The sequence below is a fragment of the Ornithorhynchus anatinus genome, chromosome 17 (assembly GCF_004115215.2).
Source record: "Ornithorhynchus anatinus isolate Pmale09 chromosome 17, mOrnAna1.pri.v4, whole genome shotgun sequence".
Classification (NCBI taxonomy): domain Eukaryota; kingdom Metazoa; phylum Chordata; class Mammalia; order Monotremata; family Ornithorhynchidae; genus Ornithorhynchus; species Ornithorhynchus anatinus.
The window spans coordinates 24,289,129-24,301,161 of NC_041744.1; the positions used below are offsets into that span (position 1 = coordinate 24,289,129).

The 12,033-nt window shown below is 41.2% G+C and overlaps 1 protein-coding gene across 8 annotated transcripts in view; it reads left to right on the forward strand.

The window, feature by feature from the left end:
• Nucleotides 1-12,033, forward strand: part of ROBO2 (roundabout guidance receptor 2) — a 1,482,214-nt gene that overhangs the window by 1,371,165 nt on the left and 99,016 nt on the right. The window lies entirely within an intron of this gene.

A 12,033-nucleotide genomic window follows, 5' to 3' on the forward strand; every position in this document is an offset into this window, starting at 1 on the left:
ACTTCCTGCATATCTGAAGGGGTTTCCTGGGACCAGGGGAGGTCTAGATTTCTCCAAAACATATCCCCTATAGTGGTAGATGAGATAGAATATTTATTCACTGTATTCTCTGTGCAAAGCAGTGTTGTCTAGAGGGTAGAGCACGGGCCTGGGAGTCAGAAGGACGTGGGTTCTAATCCCTGCTCAGCCACCTGTCCGCTATGTGACCCTGGGCAAGTCACTTACCTTTTCTGTGCCTCAATTACCTCATCTGTAAAATGGGGATTAATACTGTGAGAGCCCCATGTGGGACATGGACTGTGTCCATCCTGATTAGCTTTTATCTATCTCTGCACTTAGTACAGTGCCTTGCACTTAACAAATACCAGAAAAAAAAGATATAGTCTAAGACTTAAGTAGAAAGAGAGGGCTGATGAGGGAACCATGAGTAAATATGGTCTTAACTAATGTTAAGAATGCAAAGGCAAAGAGCTGACTTCATAGACACGTTTGTGTGAGCTAAATGTGCATCTTGGCCAGAGAAAAGAGCATGGGACTGGCTGTCAGTCTGGGCACTGATTCCTAGTCCCAGTTCTGCCATTGGACTTCTCAGGGACCTTGGGCAAGTCACTACCCTCTCTGGACCTGTTTCCTCATCTGCAAAATAGGAACCCTTAGTGGGACAGGGACCGTTTCCAACAAAGAAACTTTGTATATCCCCCAATATTTAGTACATTGTAAACATTTAATACGTATTCATAAGTGCCATGTTAATTATTAAGCATGGCAATTCCTGAACAGGTGTATGTCAAGAGGGATGCACATTCCAGTAACCAGGAAGGGTTCAAATATCTGGATGAAAGTGAATAGGCTTGTGTCAGGATGTTAAAGAGTGTAATATGCATATGAAAAGAGCCATTCTATGCCACAGTCATTTCCCGAGGTTTCAAGACCAATTTATAGAACCAGAAGGTTTCAGACTGCAGGGCACACTCATTTCTTCCCCCCAAAGGAAGCCAAAACGTACCTTCTAAATCCTCAAATTCTTCCTTTAACCCACAAGGAACAGTTTCACCTTCTAGTTTGTCCCAATTAGTCACATGATCTTAAAATGGGGCCTTAAGAGAAGACAGCTTCCCAGCTAAAATGAAACCATTAAAATATTAATACGTTCATCTGGAAAACTCATCGACTAGGGAAATAGCCGAAGTAAATAGTTTGAGTAGGGATAAATATCTTCCTTCTTGAACCCATCTGTTTTACTTTCTATTGAGAGTCTTTCTCTGAGATTAAAATAGAAGAGGAATGTATTTTGAAGAAGGACAACACATTTTTTTCAAGCATCCACTCACAACGTGATGAGTAAATTGGTAGTGAGCTGTTAAATTTGCCAGCTGCTTTGCTTCTTGAAGCTAAACGCTGCTGCATTTTGTATTGTGCATACCATATGCTAGACATTGACTGCATCAGGTAATGTCACAGAAACCTGAGTGCCCCAGCTGAAGTGATTATAACAACAGCAAACCAAAATGTCAAACAAATGGAAATGAATGAGATGCTCATTTTCCAGAAGTATTAAGCATGGGGTAGCCTAATATATTTTTATCTTAAGTGATAGGGAAGCAGAAAGCAGTATGGCTTAATGAAAAGAACATGAGACTGGACTCAGAAGAACTGGGTTCTAGTTTGGGGTCTAGTGGGACCCTGGGCAAGTAACTTAATCTGCAAAATGGAGATTTAGTACCTGTTCTCCCTTCTACTTAGATTGTAAGCTCCATGAGGGACATGATTATCTTCTAGAATTTAGTTGTCTTCACATATTTGCCCAAGGTCTTTCCAATAATACCCTTCCCTTGACAACAATAGAAACAGCCATGAGCTGTCATTTCTATTTAGATTCCTTTCTAAACAGCTATCATGCAATGCCTTCTGGGATAAGTTAGGGCATTTTAACACCTGAACCTTACATGTTTCCATCTTTGCCTTAATCTTTTACTGAGTTATTAATGTAATGTGTAATGTAACATTTCCCTCAGTAACATAGCATGATAGGTAAAGAAAATTGGCCATTCTTTTGTTTGAAATATAGTTACAGTTCCTATTACTTTTTAAAATAGAGTCTGAATTTCAATGTAAAATTTGGCAATTAAACAGGTACTGGAATTCTAGTACTCTTTGACAACCAAACCTGTTACTTTTTTCCCATTTTAGTGGAAGTGATTAGGCCAGAAATATGTGTGTGATTGTGAAGACACTCGAATGTAACTGGAATTATTTTCCTTGAGTGTTCATTGTTGGTTCTTAGCTCAAGGATGGTGGTAGAGGATATCAATTAGCATAAGATCTCAGGAGTAAAACATGGTAAGGCATTTATGAAAGTCTTGTTGTGGGCCAAGCATTATGTTAAGTCTTGGGGCAGATCAAAATAATCATTCGTTTTAGTTTCTTTCCAAGACAAGTCTTTCAGTCTAAGAGGGAGGGAAGAACAGGTGGTTCATTGTGATTTTACAAATGAGGAAACTGAGACCCAGAGAAGTAAAGTGGGTTTCCTAGGATCACACAGCAGAAAAGTGATGGTATCAGACTGGAACCTTAGTCTCCTCATTCTCAATCTTCCTCACTCTTTTCAATATGCCATGCTTCTTCTCATGGAAAACTATAATTTGTCATTACCAAAGGAAACTTTTTAATTTTAGTGGTCATTCTTGTTAATTTAATGTAAAAAAGGCCAGAACTGTAACAATGAAGTATTCCCAGTATAGTTTTGAAATTAACTAAAAATAATCAAAATGAAAAATGAAAAAAATTCATTTTCTGATATATATTACATATATAAATCTAGATGTACACATCCTATCAAGTAAATTCATTAATTTGCTTTATATAAAAAGAGGGAAGAAGAAAAGCATTGCCAACACCAACAGAAAGTTCTGCTGCATTTAATGTCCCAAATTCCTTTTTTTTAAGTATTCAAAATGTTTTAATATGAGAGGAGTTCACAGCATGAAAATATGTTGAGATCACTTTAATGTGTTGATACTGATTTTGGAAAACTCTAATGCCTAAATGAGAATGGTGAGAGGTGTCCATTTTATTTTCCCTCATATAAAGGCATGGTTATATTAGTAACCATTAATAGTTTCTAAAAAAATAATTATTATATATTTCCACCACTCACAAGTGTGCCCGGGCATACATAATGAATATGTCACTAAGGAACCCCTGGACCAAAAAAAAACAAAGCTATAAACTTATTTTCTGCAGGTGAAACTTGGAAAAAGTTGGAAGCTGCTTAGAATAATCGAATTAACCTTTTGTGGCTGTCAAATGGTCTTTTTTTTTAATTGAAAGTTGCCCTCATTTTACCAAAACCACAGTAGCCTATGTAGGAAAAAAATTAATTTCCAGACTGTTATCAGAGACTGGAGCTGTTAGTAGTTTGAACTATTCCAAGTGTTTAGTGAGATGCTGAAAATCATTTTGACATATCTTTTTTTCCTAGGAAAATATATATGCATTATCCTTCTACCAAACATATTTATGCATACAGCTCAAAACAGTCTAGAGGAGCATTCAAAAAGGGTTGGGCAACAGTGTTTTGCATGCTAACATTCCACTAAACTCTTCATAGTAGCTGCATAAAATGAAATAAAATGAAGGTTATTCATTAATGAGTTAGGGGGGCTTCTTACAAAGCATGTAATTAATGTTATTAAGAAACATTGCAATTGCAAATTATTAAAAATTCAGTCACATAAGCAGCTCTTTAGTATAAACGTAGTTGCTTCTCGGTTGCAAGGTTTCTGCCTATTTGGCATTTTCCTGCTACCTTGGAAAATAAGATAATGGGGTGTGATCAGACTACTAAATTTAGCTCCATTGCTGACATTTGCAGTCATGGCAAGTTGACAGGTTAAGTGAGTGAAAAAGGATGTCTTGTCTCATCATTTATTAGAAGAGGCATTTTTATACTGTGGACTTTTTCCTCCTCTCTCTTGGATGCAAGCTCTGTTTTTCCCACTTTAGAACTTTTAGAGTAAATTCAGAAAAGCACCATCAAATGTGTTTTTTTTTTAAAAAAAAATCTCTTCCCATTGATGTGCACGGGGAAATTTCAGAAAATCTCTAGACATTGTAGGAAAAAATTGAAAATTTCTCATCTGAGGGTAGAGCCCTTCCTAGCTCTAATAATAATAATAATAATATCAATGATAATGATATTTATTAAGCACTTACTATGTGCCAAGCACTGTTCTAAGCACTGGGGTAGCTAAAAGGTAATCAGGTTGTCCCACGTGGGGCTCACAGTCTAAATCCCCATTTTACAGATGAGGTAACTGAGACACATAGAGGTTAAGTGACTTGCCCAAAATCACACAGCTAAGTGGTGGTATCAGGATTAGAACCCACAACCTCTGACTCCCAAGCCTGTACACTTTCCAATAAGCTGCGCTGTTTCTCACCAGCTGCTTTTTACCATCACCAGCACAGTGCTATCTGAGTACCCTGGGCTCTAATATATAATAATTTTCACATTTTCTGGTGCCTATTCAATGGTAGAAGGTCTTTTGAACAGTAATTGGGAGGTCGATGGGCACCCATGCCTCCCTTATTCTACTCCATGCCCCACTGGAAATACAACTGGTAGGGATGAAAGAGCGCATGGAGAAAACCACTAGCAATAAAATCAGTTCCTTCATTTGGCTTTCAGTCCTGATGTCTCAGGACTAAGACCTATCACTCACATATAAGTAATACCCTGGAATGTGTGTGGATAAATGGCATATAAGAAGCCAGTCAACAATGGACCCTAGATCCTCCAACTAACAGCTTTAGCTTTGGGGTGTTGACTGCCCCCATGTCCTGCCCCCTACCCAGACTCTAAGGAACGATGAAGGAATATTCTGGTTGGAAGGATCGGTGAGTTTCCATCTTGACACTTCAGAACCCAGATTTTAGATGAAGGTATTGCTTAGAGTGTTCTTTGTGTAGTGCCAATCAATCTTTCATTCATATTTATTGAGCACTTACTGTGTGGAGAGCACTGTACTAAGTGCTTGGGAGAGAACAGTATAACACAATTGGTAGGCGTGTTCCCTACCCACAATGAGCTTACAGTCTAGACCACCACTTTCACTCTCTTGTCTCATTCTCACGGGCTTACAGAATTCAACAAGTGAATAGGTGAGCAGAGAAACAGCACACTGCAGAGCTCACTGCAGCTACATACAGGTAACATTCACAAGACAACCCAGATCTCTTTATTCATAAAGCAGTGCCCTTCCACTGGACCAGACAAGGCTAACTCAGAGGAATCTCTGCAGGGTGGCAGCAGACTAGAGGGGGCTGGGCAAGGCAGAGTGAAAGCCTGAACTGAAGCCTGTCATGATCATTGATGGGCTGATATTTGGATTCCTGGGGTGAGCTGGAAGATGGGGACTATTGGTACATGGCTCCAAAAACTGAATCCTGCTTTAGGTGCATCCCCAGTGAACACCTAATCTCAGGTTTGTCTGTGCCGGTTTGGGCAAGGCAGAATCTTCCATGGGATCCTTTTCCCAAAGACACCTTATGCAGTTTGTCAGGCTTCAGAAAGGGAATCAAAGTAAATTCTGTTGGTGTCATGACTGAGATGTATTAATTGGGAATTGGAAAAGGGAAACCATTTAAACCATCACATCATTAGAACCACTTCAAAAGATGGATGAATGAATGAGACATGCTTGGAAAAGGGTTTTCCAAACATGTTTGTTTGGAGTCCTGCAGCCCTAAAGCATATGTTTTCTGTCATGAATTAAAGATTCTTTCTGATGCATCATTTCCTTTGAGTTGAATTGTGTTCATAAAACATTACAGTCCTGAATGAAAGAAGCTCTTGTGTACCAAACGTAAGACTTTTCAGAATGATTTTCACACAGTATCCCTTTGAATGTGAGGCACTAAAGATTAAAATATAAGTGGCATGAAATCAGTGATAATGATCATCTAGCATAAGGAGTCAAATATTCTGGATGTGAAACTGAGTGAAACTTATTTCCTTCTTCAGTTTACTTTGTCGTAAATCACACTTGAATGAAAAAACCCCTAATTAGAAGCCGAGCATTTGTTTCTTGCTGTTGGGATTATGTAAAACTTCTTTATCATTTTCTATACTGGTTGACAGGATAATTTTGGGATTGTCTATCCTTGTGTGCTTTCACTATGTTGCTTCCATATACAGTGGTCACCTTCTACTTCCTCACTATGTCTATACCCCTTGCAACACTTTTCAGATTTAACATGTTTATAATCCTTTCATACAATCCTACCACATCTAAGTGCCACTCTGTAACAGTTCTTACTGATGATTGGCTGTGGTTAAGAATGAGTGGAATCAATCCAAGATCTCTCTAGATGTCATCTAATAATTCTAAGTAAGCCAGTTTATCTTTCTCGTCAGTAAAGCCAGAGAAATGAGTGACTGTCAAAGAAGTGACTGAGTTAGATATTCATAATGATGGTACTTATTAAGTACCTACTATGTGCCAAGCACTGGGTTAAGTGCTGGAGTAAGTTTCAAGATATTCTGATCAGATGAAGGTCCTGTTCCACCCCTGTATCTGTCTTAGAGGGAGGGAGAATAGGTAGTTTAAACCCATTTTATAGATGAGGAAACAGATGCACAGAGAAATTAAATGAATTTTCCAAGGTTACACAGCAGATAAGTGGAGCCAGGACTAGATAGAATTTGGAGTTCCAGACTCGCTGCTCTGTGAAGGTAAATTTGGAGAGGGATCCACTGAAATCACCTTAGAATTTTCCTTCCTTTCTTCCTTCTTAAGAGCTTTAAGACAGAAGTGAAATTTTTTTTTATTTTATAGCAAGAAGATCTATTTACTCAGACATACATCACACTCAAAAGAGACCCAAACAGTGCTTTTGCAGCCAGCCATGTTATATGATATACAGATGTTTCTGACTGCCACCTTACTATCACCACACTAATTCCTGCCACAGAAAGCCATTTTGTGCTGTAAAAACAACTCTGAACATGAGACGATTAACCTTAAGGTCTCCCATTCCTTCATCTCAAAGTACACCTCATGCCTGTCCTGTGTTTTCTATTCATGTTCAACCATCTGATTTCCATATCATCCTACTCACCCACACGAGCTGGCATTAGCATAACAGAGCTTTGGCATGACATTGATTGAAGTCAGCAGTTGCTGAATGAAAAATCAAAGCATAATTTAGCAGAAATCAAATCTAATTTACTGTGTACTGTATTTAAAATTCTCAAAACAGTATTTCAAGAGAAGTGTCCCAGACCTCTAATCTTAATCGTCCTTTTTTATATTCTCGTCGGGTTCTCTGGAATTCATGCAACATACTTTTCTTAGAGAGTTATTGTCTTTGTCTTGCAAATGTCAATTAAATAGTTTTTTCCACTCTGTTTACCCCAGCCCATTTCATGTTACAGCTGAAGCAATGAGCTGTAATTGCTTGATAAGCAAAACAAGAGGGTTATTCCATCATAGTTATAACCACTCCTTTGAACAAAATTGTCTCATGTTCTCAGTTTTAAGAAGCAAATTAAAGAGTTCTGAGCAATCCACCTTCAAATCTGTAAGACCTTGTACTCATTTAAAGTCCTAAAATTTATTGCCAAAGCTTAAAATTCATCCATTTATATTTACATTGACAGCTTGAGGATACGATGGACCCTGTCTTTTTAATGAGAATTTGTTTGGGATTTAGAACATACAATAAGTAGCTCCTCCTCTGCTTCTTCCTCTCACCCCAGTGACATTATCAAAATGGTCCTGTGTCAAACCACTTGCCTTACTCCACCCTTCCCAGATAGAAACACTGACTACAGAGGGGCAATCAGAAAAAGTACAAGCTTCATTTCCCTAATTAGTCTAACCAGGGACACAAATCTTACCCGTGTGTATTTGTCATCCCCTGAGATGCCCTGCAGAGCAGAATCTGTCAGAAACATGAATTTCCATGCCACATAGCAGGCCCAGCAGTAAATGTCACTGTTTATTGTTGTGTTGTACTTTCCCAAGCTCTGAGTACAGTGCCCTGCACTCAGTAATCGCTCAATAAGATTGAATGAATGAATAAACCGAAATCTAGGCTGCAGATGTTCTGGTACTCTGCCGTATCTCCCAGTGTCTCTACCACCTTCAGAGAAGTCATACTCAGGTGGGACAGGCTCGGGAGGGGCTGCCTGGATTGGCAGCACAATTTCCCAGGTCTCCAGAGCAATCAGAACATATATATGGATGTCAGGAGACTAGCTACCTGTAATATCCGAGCTGCTGCTTCGTCCTTGATTTCCTTTATCTTGCAGTGTCCAGAGAACTCAGATCCAGGTTCCTTGGGATGGGAGAGTCGAGGGCCTACTGCTTAACCCTTTCCCACTTTGTGTTTTCATTCTCACATTCTCACTACATTTTTGAGAACCCCTCCAGGTTCAAAAGACCAGATGCTTTTTTCATCCACTTTTCTTCTTAAAAACATGACTTGTGATGTTCTAAGGGGCACTTTATGTTCCTCTGAAGTAATTGCATGCCATTGATTTAAACTATTTTTCCTATGAAAAAAACATGAAAAATCAATGTAGCCGCTGTTTCAGTGGAATTGGGCAGGAACAACATGAAGCCTGGAAAATGCAGGTAATCTCTTCAAAACATGAAAGCATAAAACAGACTTTGTTCAAACAGATCCATTAAATCCTATTTCCTCTTAGGTAAGAATGAATCTTTTGTTAACTTGCAGTCATAGAAGGAAATCTCATGAAGAAAGTTTATCTATCGGGTCCAGGTGTTCTGGTGGTATTCAATTCTGAGAAAAAGGGATCTCCAAGGATATCATACACTCTACCTCTGTATAAAGTAGCATTACTTCTCTTGTTCTCCCAGTATTCCTATTGGGGACCTATTAGTTGTATGTCTGAAAACAAAAAATGATTGATCACTTGTCCTCCTGGTCCATAGCTGGGCCCACGTAATTCTGTAGGTGGCTGCAAGGTTTTTGCCTATTTTGCCTCCTGATTTACTATCCATTCGGAATGAAACATATTTCAGATTTTGGGGGGGTGGGGTTCTTTTTGTGTGACAGGCATCAGTTTGGGAGAAAATCAAATAATAATAATGATGATGGTATTTGTTAAGCGCTTACTAGGTGCCAAGCACTGTTCTAAGTGCTGGGGTAGTTACAAGGTAATCAGGTTGTCCCATGAAGGGTTCACAGTCTTAATCACTATTTTACACATGGGATAAATGAGACACAGAGAAGGTAAGTGACTTGTCTAAAGTCACACAGCTGATTAGTGGCAGAGCTGGGATTAGAACCCACGACCTCTGACTCCCAAGCCCGGACTCTTTCCACTAAGCCATGTTGCTTCTCTGACATTTGAAAATGACAGTTAAGTGACGTAACATCTCTTCTCAATGTCATATTTTGCCTACTGAGAAGAGAAAGAAGCAACATAGATGATGAAATGTGTACTCTTTCATATGATGTACCTGGAAGCAGTTTTTAGCTATACTGAAGTGGAAGTGGGCTCCTCAGAAATATAAACCGTGGTGAGGGTTAGGAGGATGACATCTTAATTCACAGAAGCATTCTTCATTTTTCTTCTTTTTTTCTTTTTTTAATAGTATTTGTTAAACAGTTACTACATGTCAAACAGTGTTCTAAGAACTGGAATAGGTACAAGTTAATTAGGTAGGACAAAGACCCTGTGAGCCTAGGGCTCAAAGTCTTGGTAGAAGGGAGAACAGGTATCCCCACTTTACAGTTGAGGAAACTGAGGCACAGGTAAGTGACTTGCCCAGGACACTCAGCAGATAAGTGTCAGAGCTCAGGTCCTTCTGAATTCCAGGACCGTGCTCTCTCCAGTCGGCCATACTGATTCACTTGGCATACTCTCTCCATATTTACCCATTCAGCAAATAAGTCAGATCCTGATTGTTGTTAATAATACCAAAATCATCAAATTTATTGAGCATCCACTGTGTGCAGAATACTTATAGTTAGAAGATATGAGTCTTCACAGAGCTTTTGGTAGCAGGACAGAGATGACAAGCTGCTTCCTGTGAAAATCCAGGATGGAACCAGGGACCTAAATAGCTTCATTGACCTTCACATCTTCAGAACTTTTGTGCTTTTATGCTTTTCCACTGAGTGTCCATTCAGAATTGTTGGCAACTCTGGCCAATTAGATAAGCCAAACCTAACCAAAGAAGTCACTGTAGATGCCCTCTCTGTACGTTTTGTTACAGTACCGTATTACAGAAATCTTTCGTGAATGACAGCAAGGTGGTGGTTGTTCTCAATGGCTCCTTCCCCTCTGCCTTCAAGCATGCCCACGTCTCCCCCATCCTAAAAAAACCCGCTCTTGACCCCACTTCCCCCTCCAGTTATTGCCCTATCTCCCTACTACCCTTCCTTTCCAAAATCCTAGAACGAGTTGTCTACAATCGATGCTTAGAATTCCTTAACTCCCATTCTCTCCTAGACCCCCTCCAATCTGGCTTCCGTCCCCTCCACCCTACCGAGACTGCTCTCTCTAAGGTCACCCGTGACCTCCTTGTTGCCAAATCCAATGGCTCCTACTCCATTCTAATCCTCCTTGACCTCTCTGCTGCCTTTGACACTGTCGACCATCCCCTCCTCCCCCATACCTTATCTCACCTTGGCTTCACGGACTCCGTCCTCTCCTGGTTCTCCTCTTACCTCTCTGGCCGGTCATTCTCGGTCTCCTTCGCTGGTGCATCCTCCCCCTCCCATCCTTTAACTGTTGGAGTTCCTCAAGGGTCAGTTTTTGGCTCTCTTCTGTTCTCCATTTACACTCACTCCCTCGGTGAACTCATCCGCTCTCACGGCTTTGACTACCATCTCTACGCAGATGACACGCAGATCGACATCTCTGCCCCTGTCCTCTCCCCCTCCCTTCAGGCACGCATCTCCTCCTGCCTCCAGGATGTCTCCACCTGCATGTCGGCCCGCCACCTAAAACTCAACATGAGCAAGACTGAGCTCCTCATCTTCCCTCCCAAACCCGGTCCTCTCCCAGACTTCCCTATCACCGTGGATGGCACAACCATCCTTCCCGTCTCTCGGGCCCACGATCTTGGTGTCATCCTTGACTCGTCTCTCTCGTTCACCCCACACATCCTATCCTTTACCGAGACCTGCCGGTTTCACCTCTACAATATCGCTAAGATCCGCCCTTTCCTCTCCACCCAAACGGCTACCTTACTGCTACGGGCTCTCGTTATATCCCGGCTAGACTACTGTGTCAGCCTTCTCTCTGATCTCCCTTCCTCCTCTCTCGCCCCGCTCCAGTCTATTCTTCACTTCGCTGCCCGGCTCATCTTCCTGCAGAAACGATCTGGGCATGTCACTCCCCTTCTTAACTCCAGTGGTTGCTTATCAACCTCTGCTCCAAACAAGAACTCATTACTCTAGGCTTCAAGACTCTATATCACCTTGCCCCTTCCTACCTCTCCTCCCTTCTCTCTTCCTACCGCCCACCCCGCACGCTTTGCTCCTCTGCCGCCCACCTCCTCACCGTCCCTCGGTCTCGCCTATCCTGCCGTCGACCCCCGGGTCACGTCCTCCCGCGGTCCTGGAACGCCCTCCCTCCTCACCTCCGCCAAACTGATTCTCTTCCCCTCTTCAAAACCCTACTTAAAACTCACCTCCTCCAAGAGGCTTCCCAGACTGAGCTCCTCTTCTCCCTCTACTCCCTCTACGACCCCCCCTTCACCTCTCTGCACCTTAACCCTCTTTTCCCCCCATTTCCCTCTGCTTCTCCTCCTCTCCCTTCCCATCCCCTCAGCACTGTACTCGTCTGCTCAACTGTATATATTTATTACCCTATTTATTTTGTTAATGTAATGTACATCGCCTCGATTCTATTTAGTTGCCATTGTTTTTACGAGATGTTCTTCCCCTCGACTCTGTTTAATGCCATTGTTCTTGTCTGTCCATCTCCCCCAATTAGACTGTAAGCCCGTCTAACGGCAGGGACTGTCTCTATCTGTTGCCAACTTGTTC